The following is a 12,845-nucleotide window of genomic DNA, read 5'->3' as shown; positions in this document are numbered from 1 at the left end:
TGAATTTTGGGACTGTTGAGATCTCCTATGCAACTATTCCCAACTTTTTCTAGCTTTCAGCTTTGTACACATGCTTCAGTGATGAATCTGTGTTCACTGTGATGGAAGAAAGCAGCCAGTGTGTTCATCGCAGACCTGGAGAACAGTTCGAAGTTGGGTGTGTGCAGCATTGTGTGAAGCATCCATCTTCCATTATGGTCTGTAGTGTGATGTCAGTGAATGGTCCTGGCAGATTACACATTGTTGAAGCGACAATGAGACAAGAACAATATAAAGAAATTTTTGAAAAGGAACCTTTCCCCCAAATAAATGCCACAAAGCCAAAAGTGTTTCCAAGTACTTGGAAGAAAAGCAACTGAAAGTGTTGCCTGGCCAGGGAATAGCCGTGATATGAACACAATTGAAAATTTATGGGGTATTGTGAAACAGAGGATAAGGAAAAATAATTACCAAACAATATCTCATGGAGAAACTAGAGGAAATCTGGTACCATGACAATGATATTAAAATGCCAAGTGAAAAGTTGATAAAAACTATGCCAAACAGGATAAAAACGTTGATTAAGAACAAAGGCAATAATACAAAGTATTGAATGTACAAATATTATCTGTATGTGGATGTAAATGTGTAATAAATGTAAAGTTTTGGAAAAAATGTCTTTAGTGAAACATAAATGCCCATTGCATTTGACCAACTTTAGTGTGACGGTTTAATAGCATGCTGGAACCTAGCACCAACTTTTCATGCCTATAATTGGCAAATGTCCTGTGCCGCCCAGCTGCCTGTCTCTTTCAGGCAGTACAGCAGCTGGTCCATTCTCCCTTTTTGCAGTATAGGAGCTCTCAGCAGAACTACTTGTAAATTCTTTTTGCTTTCTTGCCTCAATTTTCCTCTGGAGCAGTAATCGTATACTTCTGGGCTTCTTGAACATGGCTGAGACGTGAGTGTGATTTTCCACTGCATTTCACTAAATAATGCATCTGTTTTATTAAGAAACCAAGCATTCACTACTATTAGATCAAATATATGAAAAATATTCTGTGTTACACTTTTTGGGAATGTATCTAGGTCCTGTACGAGGTTATGATGATGATGACGTTTGGTTTGTGGGGCACTCAACTGTGTGGTCATCAGCACCTGTACAAAGTCCCAATTTTTACACAGTCCAATTTTTTTTTTCACAGTCTAATCTAGCAACTGTTACAGATGATGATGATGATGATGATGATGATGATGATGATGATGATGATGAAGACAACACAAACACCTAGTCCCTGAGCAGAGAAAATCCCCAAACTGGCCGGGAATCAAAACCGGGAACCCCTGATCCAGAGGCAGCAACGCTAGCCACTAGACCACATGCTGCAGACTCTTTGAGGTTGTCACTGATTCCTCAGGATGTACACCTCTCATCAATTGATTATATTGTATGAGTACAATCACCATAGGGTGAACCATCTACGAGGGGCGTTTGAAAAGTCCTTGCAAAATCAGAGAGATGGCACCACCAACGCATATCGAGGTCGTGTTTAGTTAGTAGTATTTTTGGAAAGAACACACACCAAGTTTCAGCCATATTGGTCTATTTCTTTGTGTTTGACATTCGTATGAATCAAGGAACTTGAGTAATTGTCAAAAAATGGATGAAAAAGAATTTCGTGTGGTGATTAAACATTACTTTATGAAAAGCAAAATGCCTCAGGAGACTAAACTTGATAAACATTACGGTGACAATGCACCTTCGATTATAACAGTTTATTAGTGGTTTCAAAATTTTTGGAGTGGCCGTATAGGCACAAGTGATGCTGAACATTCTGGACAGTTACAACTCCAGAAATCATTGATAAAATCCATGATATGGTGATGGATGACAGAAGAGTTAAGGTGTGTGAGACTGCCAGTTTGCTGTGGGCATCTCGAATGAATGGGTACATAACATTTTACGTAAACATTTGGACACGAGAAAGCTATCCGCAAGATGGGTTCCGCGGTTGCTCATGCTTGACCAAAAACGGAATGTGAAGTGTTGCAGTGACGGTTTGCAGCTGTTCAGAAATTATCCACTGGACTTTAAGCGTCATTTCGTCACTGTGGATGAAACATGGATACATCACTATACTCCTGAGACCAAACAACAATCTAAACAATGGATTACCAAGGGAGAATCTACCAAAAAATGCGAAGACCAATCCTTCGGCCAGAAAGGTTATGGCGAATGTCTTTTGGGATTCGCAAGAGATAATCCTCATCAACTATCTGGAAAAGGGAAAACTATTACAGGTGCATATTATTCATTGTTATTGGACCGTTTCAGAACCAAGGTGCAAGAAAAATGCCGGTGATTGGACTGCAAGAATGTCCTTTTCCCTCACGGCACTGCACCAGCACACACCTCATTAGTTGTGGTCGCAAAATTAATGGGACTAGGATTCAAACTCGTTTCACAACACACACACACACACACACACACACACACACACGCCTATTCTCTTGACTTGGCTCCCCCAGACTACTATTTGTCCCCCAATTTGAAGAAGTGGCTGGTGGGACAAAGATTTTATTCAAATGAAGAGGTGATTGCAGCAACTAATAGCTACTTTGCAGCCTTTGACAAAACTCCATCCGAACAGGTCTTGGATAACCCAACAGAACTGACCAACTGCAATGTCTTCCTCAGTTGTAGGCGTCACTGGATGTGGATATGGAAGGGGGTGAAGTCAACCAGTGTTAGTTTTCGTCACCGGAAGTTATTGAGTTTGCTACCCCAAAATTTCTGTGTATTGTCACAGATCTGTTGTCATTCCACTTTACAGCAGAGTAACATATATTTTTTGTGGCACTGTCTTTCATCTTGCAACTCTTCCAGATCTCTTCATCTTATTGACATAGTCAGATAAACATCCCTTTAGACAATTGGATCAGACAGTACTTGGGATCCAGTTGTAACTCTAAGCTATTCTACAATGTTTGCACTCTTAGTATTACAATAGCGAGTTTTAGTACACCATTTCTTTTGACATATGTATCAGGAAGATATTTATTTTGGCAGCTACTACTACTACTACTACTACTACTACTACCAGTAAATAGTTCAAAGTTGTATACTAAGAAAGTCACATCAGATAGTACAGACATTTTTTGTAAGCCAATCTCTTTGGTTTATATATTTTTATTTTTTATTTTTTTACTATATTTTTTCATTCAATGAAGCCATTTGAACAGTATAGTCTGTTAATCACGGATTTGTTTCAAACAGGTAGGCTGTTGGATTCCAAGATAACGAAGTCCAATATTTCGTTCCGAAAAGCACATGAAAATACCTTTTTGGACAGCTTATGTGTGAGTGTGTATCTAGTATACCAGTCCATCTTGGCATGGATCACTTTCCAATATTACTTCCAATTGATAAGATTTTAGGCTTTTTATTTAGCTTTGGAACATTCCTTTGCTCCGTGGTAACAATTATATTGCAATGAAATACCTAGTTTTCATCATCGTCATTTTCTTCTTCTTCTTCTTCTACTTCTACTTCTTGTTCTTCTCCATTATCACCATCAGTCTCAGAAACATCTATACTGGAAGTATCAGGTCCAGCACTCTTTTCCTCTTAGTCATTGCAAAAATGTCTTCACTGTCAGTGTCATCTAATTATGAATAATTATTTTCTCCCAGACCATTCCTAATTGGTGCGTAACATCTGCCACCATAAAAAAATGAATCTGATAGATACATCAACAATATAAAGGTAATTATACTGAATCTGTCCACATTGGAAAAGGTTAGGTTAATGGCAGCAACATCATACTGTTGCCATATGCCATATGGCAACAAACTGAAAGTACTGATTAGTTTTTTATCATTTGGTTCCAGAAACATACAAACATAATCATGTTGAACAATCAGGTTGCTGTCAGTTATTCACCTCTTTCTTGCACAACATTTAGACTCGGTAACTCGTAGTCTCCTTCAGGAGACTAATTCCAGAGTATGGAATGAGTCCAATATTTATGCCTATGTTGTGCTAGGCACTCCATCTGCAGTCTGCACTGCATCAGATGCTCTATCCATAGTATGCACTGACCAGTAGCAGTGATTTTCTGAATGCTGTGCACGTACTTTGTAGACTTGCCAGTCTTGCTGTATGAAGTTCCGAAAGATGTCCAATTTGTGCTAGACATTTTATCTTACAGTTGTCACCATTTAAGCCCTCCTGTGATCTAGGACATTCTGTAACCATGATGTGCCATGTCAGGCATTCTGTCTGAGGTCCGTACCCACCAGGAGTGGTTGCAGTGTTATTTTCAGGCTGTCTGTGTTCAAATTACCGCTCGAGTCTTGATAGAATGTCCTCAGGTATTGGGTCTGATGTACCATTTCATGTGCATCCTTTGTTACATGTACTGGGCTGTTTTCTGTAACTCCATCTTCAAACTTGTGTCCCCTTATGTCTTGATGTTGCTTCCATTGATTAGATTAGAGATTAGATTAGATTAATACTAGTTCCATGGATCATGAATACGATATTTCGTAATGATGTGGAACGAGTCAAATTTTCCAATACATGACATAATTAAGTTAATTTAACAACATACTTAAGTTAATATAACAACTCTTTCATTTTTTTGTGTTTTTTATTTTTTTTAATTTTTTAAATTTATATCTAAAAATTCCTCTATGGAGTAGAAGGAGTTGTCATTCAGAAATTCTTTTAATTTCTTCTTAAATACTTGTTGGTTATCTGTCAGACTTTTGATACTATTTGGTAAGTGACCAAAAACTTTAGTGCCAGTATAATTCACCCCTTTCTGCGCCAAAGTTAGATTTAATCTTGAATAGTGAAGATCATCCTTTCTCCTAGTATCGTAGTTATGCACACTGCTATTACTTTTGAATTGGGTTTGGTTGTTAATAACAAATTTCATAAGAGAGTATATATACTGAGAAGCTACTGTGAATATCCCTAGATCCTTAAATAAATGTCTGCAGGATGATCTTGGGTGGACTCCAGCTATTATTCTGATTACACGCTTTTGTGCAATAAATACTTTATTCCTCAGTGATGAATTACCCCAAAATATGATGCCATATGAAAGCAACGAGTGAAAATAGGCGTAGTAAGCTAATTTACTAAGATGTTTATCACCAAAATTTGCAATGACCCTTATTGCATAAGTAGCTGAACTCAAACGTTTCAGCAGATCATCAATGTGTTTCTTCCAATTTAATCTCTCATCAATGGACACACCTAAAAATTTGGAATATTCTACCTTAGCTATATGCTTCTGATTAAGGTCTATATTTATTAATGGCGTCATACCATTCACTGTACGGAACTGTATGTACTGTGTCTTATCAAAATTCAGTGAGAGTCCGTTTACAAGGAACCACTTAGTAATTTTCTGAAAGACAGTATTGACAATTTCATCAGTTAATTCTTGTTTGTCAGGTGTGATTACTATACTTGTATCATCAGCAAAGAGAACTAACTTTGCCTCTTCATGAATATAGAATGGCAAGTCATTAATATATATTAAGAACAACAAAGGACCCAAGACTGACCCTTGTGGAACCCCATTCTTGATAGTTCCCCAGTTTGAGGAATGTGCTGATCTTTGCATATTATGAGAATTACTTATTTCAACTTTCTGCACTCTTCCAGTTAGGTACGAATTAAACCATTTGTGCACTGTCCCACTCATGCCACAATACTTGAGCTTGTCTAGCAGAATTTCATGATTTACACAATCAAAAGCCTTTGAGAGGTCACAAAAAATCCCAATGGGTGGTGTTCGGTTATTCAGATCATTCAAAATTTGATTGGTGAAAGCATATATGGCATTTTCTGTTGGAAAAACCTTTCTGGAAACCAAACTGACATTTTGTTAGTACTTCATTGTTACAGATATGTGAAGCTACTCTTGAATACATTACTTTCTCAAAAATTTTGGATAAAGCTGTTAGAAGGGAGATTGGACGGTAATTGTTGACATCAGAACTATCCCCCTTTTTATGCAAAGGTATAACAATAGCATATTTCAGTCTATCAGGGAAAATGCCCTGTTCCAGAGAGCTATTACACAGGTGGCTGAGAATCTTACTTATCTGTTGAGAACAAGCTTTTAGTATTTTGCTGGAAATGCCATCAATTCCATGTGAGTTTTTGCTTTTAAGCAAATTTATTATTTTCCTAATTTCAGAGGGAGAAGTGGGTGAGATTTCAATTGTATCAAGTTGCATAGGTATGGCCTCTTCCATTAACAGCCTAGCATCTTCTAATGAACACCTGGATCCTACTATATACACAACATTTAGAAAATGATTATTAAAAATATTTTCAACTTCTGACTTTTTGTTCATAAAGTTTTCATTCAATTTGATGGTAATACTGTCTTCCTGTGCTCTTGGTTGACCTGTTTCTCTTTTAATAATATTCCAAATTGTTTTAATTTTATTATCAGAGTTGCTGATTTCAGACATGATACACATACTTCTGGATTTTTTAATAACTTTTCTTAATATAACACAGTATTTTTTATAATGTTTGATAGTTTCTGGGTCACTACTCTTTCTTGCTGTCAGATACATTTCCCTTTTCCGGTTACAAGATATTTTTATACCCTTAGTAAGCCATGGTTTGTTACGAGGTTTCTTACGAGTATATTTAACTATTTTCTTGGGGAAGCAGTTTTCAAATGCATTTACAAAAATGTCATGAAATAAATTTTATTTTAAATTGGCATCAGGTTCACAGTACACCTCATCCCAGTCTAACTGCTGTAGGCTTTCCCTGAAATTTGCAATTGTTAAATCGTTGACTGAACGTACTACTTTGGAGGACTGTTTAGTATTGCTGAATGGAGCTATGTCATATATTGTAACTAGCTGTGCACCATGATCAGAAAGACCATTCTCAACAGGCTGAGCATTTATCTGGTTAAACTTATCTTGGTCTATAAAGAAGTTATCTATCAGTGAGCTGCTATCCTTTACCACCCGAGTAGGAAAATCAATAACGGGTGTCAAATTGAAAGAACCGAGTAATACTTCGAGGTCATTTTTCCTATTACCCTCTTTCATAGAATCTACATTGAAGTCCCCACAAATAATAATTTGCTTCCCCCTGTCTGACAGATAGCACAACAAGGAGTCCAAATTTTTCAGAAATAGATGAAAATTTCCTGATGGGGACCTATATACAGTTACAATTATAAATGTGCCTTTATTTAATTTAAGCTCACAGGCACATGCTTCTGTATGTTTCTCTACACAAAACTTTTTTGTTTCTATACTTTTTGCACAATGATAACTTTTGGCATATATGGCAACTCCTCCTTTCTCCATATTTTCTCTCATTACATGTGCAGAGAGCTTATATCCGCTTACATTTACCTTATCCATATCAGTAACAATGTGATGCTCAGACAGGCATAGTATATCTATTTCATCCTCAGCTTCTAAATCTTCTAAACAAACCAGAAGCTCATCTATTTTATTCTTTAAACTCCCGATATTTTGATGAAATATACTTACATTATTTTTAATTATACTTTCATGAGAACCTTTCCTTATTCTATCATTTGCAGTACTCTCCTGTCTGAGTTTCTCATTGTGCTTAGGCCTGGTTGCTATACCAGTGGTCACATGGTGTTCAGAGAGGCAGATTATGTCAACTGGGTTGGGTGACTTTAATTCATCAATGCAATTACCTAGGACTGAGATACAACTTGGTGGAGATAAAATTTCTGGTGATTGGTGAAAATTTATAATTGACAGCTGTGATTGGTGATCCAATGTGCTAGAATTGTGCTGTTTTTCTTTCCTAAACTGAAGATTTGTTTCAATCCTGACCTCTCGTAGAACTTGACATCTTTCTGTCTTACCTATCCTAAAAAAGGTGCTGCTCCAACACCTGTAACCACTGGTATTTTACCATTCATGGCAGTGCCTCCCCCCCTTAAATTTCCTGCTATTACCCCAGCCAGTTTCCCCTTCCCTTTCCTGTTGAGATGTAGGCCATGCCTGGTATAGTCCCACCTACTGAGAGAATCAACAGGAACCACACCAATATGAGCCCCCGCACCCGACCCAAGCAGCCGTTCCTACTCCAAATTAACTCTCCCAACAACTTCACAACGAGTGCCATGCCAGGTTTCAGGTAGAGCTCAGCTGGAAACTGGTGTCATGGTTAATGAGATTGTCAGTGACCTTAATCTCAATAGAGTGTTTGGTGACGCTGTCCCAGTACCAGTGTTTGTTTTGGAATGTTGGTGTCATTATAATTCCTAGAATAACACAACGGAGACAACATAAAGATGCGAGGGGACAGATTAGATTAGATTAGTACTTGTTCCATAGATCATGAATACGACACTTCGTATGATGCGGAACGTGTCAGGAGGTGTAGTTAGAGAAAACAGCCCATTACACGTAACAAAGGATGCACATGAAATGATACCTCAGACAATACAGGGTTGCAACAAGTTTCCTCAAGTGAATTTCCCTGATTTCCAAACAAGTTTTAGCATTTTTCCTGGCAAATTTTGAGATCTCAAAAATATGTAAGTACTTCTGTATTTCTTCTCCATGTAAGTAAAAATCTTAAGTATTTAACATCAACATCTTTTGTAATGAACTGTTTTTAGACGGAGAAATCAAGTCAAATGACATATGTGTTTCATTAAGACAACTGTCGTTATTTTACTTCAGTAAAATGAAATACATTTGGTGGCAAAAATACACATTTCCTTGAAGTCGCAACACAGATTTAAAATACCTTCACTGTTTTCAGAAATCACCTTAGAAAGAAGTAGGCCTCTTGAAAGCTTATAACGCAGAGAAAAGTTGTGTAAACCAACACAATAGGCAATAAAATGTTGGTTGTACTGTGTTCGTTATTGTCGATTATAACCCACTGTTTTATGTCTATTATTTTACAGGTATTGCGTGTTTTTTCTTTCAAGAAATATACGAGTACATAGCATACAAACAGCCAGCGACTGCCACAATTTCCTTCTTCTTATCGTGTATACTTCCTAATATACAAACTACTTTCGTAGTGGCAAACTGTACTGCAGTACATGAAATGTTTATAAAATGCTGCATCATACAATGTATTTGTAGTAAGAGTCACAACTCCTGAAATCTATCCCCTGTGGCATCTGGCCTGCTAGGAATACTGCAGTCTGGGTCCATGGATAGACCACGAAAATCCGCCACATTGTCCCACACACAGACAGACCCGGCCTGTGGACAAATCGGTGAGACTAGATTCTATTGGCAGGATCTGCACACTTGTGGGAACGACAGGCTTCAGATCGTTAGACCCTATCCATTAGATATACCCGCAGAAATGGCCTGTGGTTTCAGCCTGCTGCAAAAATCCACTTGTTTGGCCAGGTGTCACAGACACCATGTCAATGAGTTGAAACCATGGTGATCAATCCATGCAACAGATAACTTGTGCAAATACTCTGAGAATCAATACTTAAGAGGATAGGTAGCAATTCAACGTAAAGATGATTGATGAGCTGCAGACAGGCACATAGAAAAGATAATCACACTCTCAGAACTACATTTTTGGTCCTAGCCTTTGTCAGAAAATGAGAGCACACACACATTCACACAATCACTCAGACAACTCATGGACACATGAATGCTGTCTCTGGTCACTGTGTTAACAACCTCTGAGAATCAGATCCAAACAAACCACGCCTCACACCTCCCTGCCTCTCATCATCAGCAGCTGCTAGCTAGCGGCATATAGTGGTGGCAGCACTGACTGCAAGCTGAGGGGAGTGGAAAGAAGGAGTGAAGCAGTAGGAATGGGGTAGTAGGGAAGCAGTGCACATACTCAGCTGTCCCCAGCTGGTCACGATGCATGACATCTCAGTAAACAAACCATTTCATCTACTGAGACAAAAACGAGATTTTTCCAGTGTGGGTTTTTTATCCAAATTTCCCTGATTCCCCTGACATGTCTGAAACTCCCTGATTTCCAGAACTTGTGGCAACCCTGCAATAAACTCAATACATGAAAACATTTTACCAAGTCTCAAACTACAATTTGAACACTAGTGACCAGAAAATAATACTACACCTGCTCCTGATGGGCATGGACCTCGGACAGAATACCTGATATGGCAAACCATAGCAACAGAAGGCCCTAGATCACAGGAGGGCTTAAATGATAGTCTGAAGATAAAATGTCTAGCACAACTTGGATGTCATTCAGAACTTCACACAGCAATATTGACAACAGGTAATAACCATAAAGTATCTGCATAATGTTTGGAACAGCCGCAGCTAGAAAAAAAAAAATACAGTCACTGCTATTGGTCGGTGCATAGCAAGGACAGAGCACATGAAGTGGTGTGGACAGCAGATGGAGCACTAAGCACAACATAGGCATATAAACACTGGACTTGGTCCACACTGGAATCAGTACTGACAGCATCTGAAGAAGACTGCAAGTCACGCAGTTGAAAAATTGTGCAAGAAAGATGTGAATAACCAGCAGAAACCTGATTGTTCAACATGACCACGCCTTGTGAGGAAAGCCTGAAGAGTTGCATTAAATGACACCACGTGGAAGAAATGTATTTAAATATTAGAAAACTGGATAAGCTTCGACAAAAGAAGAGGAGAACATTCAGTTCTCTCTGTTTCCTGCTGTGATGCCAAGAACTGGATGTGGTCCCAGTATTTGCTAGAATTAAAACATATCAGTTCCAGAGTGGCCAACAGAATTAAACATCGAGCGAGGTTAGCATTGGTCAGGGAGAGAGTGCATGACATGCACCACTGACTTGATGTAACATTCAGAGAGTTGCTGCCTCTAAACTTTTTTATAGCAAGCTCTCCACCCAGACAAGACTGGGACGGAGTTGATGGCACCTCCTGGTTCCTAGCAGAGTGCATGAGGAAGAAATCAGGATCCTGTCAACTAGTCAAGTTTGAACGTCTTAACAACAAGGTCCAGCAGAATGAGGTTGCTCATATGGCCGTCAACATGAGAAAGAAGGAATTCAATGCAACCACCCTGAAAGTACTGAGCAAGGGTCTTAATTTTGCAGTTATCCCCAAAAATATTCCTGTAGCAGACTTTGTCAGTGCAGTGGAGCAGATGGCTCTGAAACTTCCTGCTAGTGAGACCAAAGTAATCCAACTAGAGATATGTAGTGTACTCACTAAAACCGTGCTACCCAAACCAAACATCTCTGATGATGAGAGGTTGGCGTTTAAACAACTCCATGAAGCTGATAGCATTGTGAGGGTACCAGCACAAAAGGGGAATGCTACTGTCCTACAAAAGGCAGATTATGACAGTAAGGTGTGACAACTTGCGGATTAGCTGGCATACAGACCAGTAGAAACGGACTCCACAGAGATGATGAACAGGAAGACAGGGCTATTCTAAAGGAAACCGGCCTTCCAGAGAAGATCATTAAGCAGCTAAGGGCAAAACCACAGTACAACCCAGACTTCATGGCGTGCCTCTACATCCAGTTGTCAGCAATGCTGGCACACCTTACTGCTCAACACCTTAAGTAGGTGCTCATGCCATATGTAGGGAAGTGTGCCCATCACGTTCTCAACTCAAGGATTTCCTACAATGCCTCAGGCAGCTACAGGTGATGGACTCTGACATCATGGTCAGCTTCAATGTCATCTTCCTGTTCACCTGCATATCACTAAAAGATTCACTTGATCTGATTGGATAAAAGTTCAACAGTGCCCTCTTAGACTTATTGAGGCACATATTGACCTCAATGTATGGGGCACTATTCTGTGAGCAAACAGAAGTGGTGGTAATGGACAGCCCTCTCTTACCGGTGGTGAGCAATTTCTTTATGGAGATATTTGGAAATGAGGCACTTACATCGACCCCGGATCAACTGAAATACATTTTTAGGTATCTGAGTGACGTCTTTGTTATATGGCCCCATGAGAGAGAAAAGCTTGATGTTTTCTTGGACCCATAAACTCATGCCACCCTAACATTAAATTCACCATGGAACTGGAGAAGGATGGTCCACTCCCATTCTCAGATGTAAGAGTTAAGAGGAAGGCAGATGACACTTCAGTGTCAGTGTGTACCACAAACCCACTCACACTGACTTGTACCTGCAAGCCAGCATTTGTCACCATCCAGCACAGAAAATTGGTGTATTTCGAACTCTGGTTCACTGGGCACAAATTCTGTCATATCCTGATAATTTGGCAATGAATATAGAACACCTACAATCTGGGTTCTACAAAAATGGATACTCTTCTCAAGATGTTCAAAAGGCACTGCACACTGTTTCCCATCGGAGGTTCCTGAAGAGGAACAAGAAGAAGTGGAGGAGGTTGCACATTTACCATATGTCAGGCCGATATCTGCCAAAATCAGCAGAATTCTCCTCAAAAAGAACATTAAGAGCGTGTTACAGCCACCCATGAAGATTAAAGCTCTGTTAGGGAGTTTGGAGAATGACCTGGGTCCAGAGAAACTGGACATTTATCACATGCCATTTGAATGTGGTATGGCTTACATTAGGAGATGACTAGGACATTAGACATCAGGTGTGAAGAACACCAAAGGTACTCCAGACTCAGACAGTCATCCAAGTCAGTGATTGTTGAGCATTGTTTAGTACTCAGTCATTCTATGAACTACACACATCAAAATAATCAAAATAAGTTTTGCATCACCCCACTTCCGAGAACTCCTGAAGATAAACATTTACTGTGGATATTGTATCACAGACACAGTCCCTTTGACTGTTCAGAGATGTCACTAAACCCACCCAAAGATGTAAACAATCATGCATGAGCAGCGCCTGTTTGACAGAGGGGGTCTGACA

At 39.2% G+C, this 12,845-nt stretch overlaps 1 protein-coding gene across 3 annotated transcripts in view; it reads left to right on the top strand.

The window, feature by feature from the left end:
* Positions 1–12,845, top strand: part of LOC126181449 (cyclin-G-associated kinase) — a 245,441-nt gene that overhangs the window by 141,030 nt on the left and 91,566 nt on the right. The gene's annotated exons all lie outside the window — the stretch shown is intronic.

This window comes from Schistocerca cancellata, chromosome 1 (genome assembly GCF_023864275.1).
Source record: "Schistocerca cancellata isolate TAMUIC-IGC-003103 chromosome 1, iqSchCanc2.1, whole genome shotgun sequence".
Taxonomy (NCBI): Eukaryota; Metazoa; Arthropoda; class Insecta; order Orthoptera; family Acrididae; genus Schistocerca; species Schistocerca cancellata.
The sequence above is the reverse complement of the archived record's forward strand: the minus strand, read 5'-3'. Positions and strand labels throughout refer to the sequence as shown.